Raw genomic sequence first — 1,833 nt, forward strand, 5'->3', positions numbered from 1 at the left:
AGGAAGAAAAGACAAGAACATTCTCAGATAAACAAAACTTGAAAGAATTTACCAGTACCAGACCAAATCTCCAAGAAGTTCTCAAGGGAGTGCTATGTCAGGAAAATTAAATGCAGATACACAGAAATAAGACTTCAAAAACTAAGAAAATGGCCAGCTTAATCATAGGGACAAGTCTGGAATTGATTATATCCCAGAATTCAATCAGGTAGATGGAACCACAACAGAAGGTAGATTAAGTACATGAGACTGAACTGGTGAAATAGCATTCTGTGACTTTTGACTAAAGCATTGCTGCTTTTCTTCTCGGCTTTGTTGTCTGGTTTTAAGAGTATTTTTCCTGTCTTGAGCTGTCAATAGGTTCATGTACTATTTGAACAGAATACTAAGCTGATTCCAGGCTTTAAGTTTTAAGCAAATTTCCTTACCAACTCAAAACAACTTTTATTGAAATTACCATCTGATCTTGCTATTGAAAGTAGTTAGATTATTTAAGAAATTGTGTGATCAATAAAATGTGGGGGAAAAGGAATGGAAGAAAACTGAAGACACCAGAGATAGTATTAGAAGAGGGTGGGAAAGGGCAGAGGGTCAGACATAGGGTGTGTGTGTATGAAACTAGAAATGTAAAATTATTGATGATAACATGCATGATTAAGCCACTAGTATATTCTGGATAGGAAGCAAAATTTTGTGTGCTGTGACTATGCTTAGGTGAGGAATGTAAATTAATTAATTAATTAAAAAAATGTTTCAGGAGAAAAAAAACACAAAAACTATTTTTCTTGAAATTAAAAATATGCATATTTGATTACTAAAGTAAGCTATATAGCCCCAGCTAGATGCTACTTTATAGTATGTTCATTCTACTCACTGAGGTTTATGCTTAAAGTTAGATGTGTTCATGGAAATGATATATCAGCTGTGCTTCCTATTGGAAATATTCAGATTAATTAAGTTCATTAGAGAAACAATAAAATGGGGGGAAATGCATAGAAAGCGACCATTGATACCAGAGACAGTGTGAAAGGAGGGAGAAACATGGCAGAGGGTTAGAGATAAGGAATCAACTATGGCAAAAAAAGCAAAATATACAGGAAACAAGAAGTGGAAAATTATTTGTTGACAATAACATGTATGTTGATGGGCTTGATTGAGCCAATATACAGTGTATTTTGGATGTGAAATCTTATTTTGTATACTGTAATGATGTAAATAAATATAAATAAAAAATAAAAATTAATAAAAAGAAATTCTATTTCACAAAATCCTGGAAGAAACCTTTCTAAGCCTAGAGAAGCATTGAACATCCAGACTTAAGAAATACAGAGTCTGACTAGAATTAACTCAAGAAGTTTCCTCCACTGCACATTATAGCCAAAACCACAAAGATAAGATACTTAATTTGGCAAGAGAGAGGTGTCAAGTTGCATACAAAGGTTATCCCACTAGGCTAAAACCAAACCTCTCCTCTGAAACAATGAAAACAATGGAAATATATTTCCCCATTATTTTATGGGGAAATAAATTTAAAGTGTTAAATGAAAAACAATTTCAGCCAAGATTACTATATCCAACAATATTATCTTTCTCATAGGGAAAAAACAGATAAAAACATTCTTAGATAACAGGACCTGAAAGAATTCACCAACTCCAGACCAGCTCTTCAAAAATTCAGAAGGGGGACCAGCAGTTAGCGTAATGGCTGTGTCGCTGGATTCCCACGTAGTCGACCGCGGTTCAAGTCCCGGACCCGGTGGCTTAAACTCACGCCGGGCGCGTGTGCGTGCATGCCCAAGATCCCGAGAGGAGAATGGAGGAGAAGGGACTGCG

Source organism: Tupaia chinensis, unplaced genomic scaffold (assembly GCF_000334495.1).
Source record: "Tupaia chinensis unplaced genomic scaffold, TupChi_1.0 Scaffold143612_1, whole genome shotgun sequence".
NCBI lineage: Eukaryota > Metazoa > Chordata > Mammalia > Scandentia > Tupaiidae > Tupaia > Tupaia belangeri.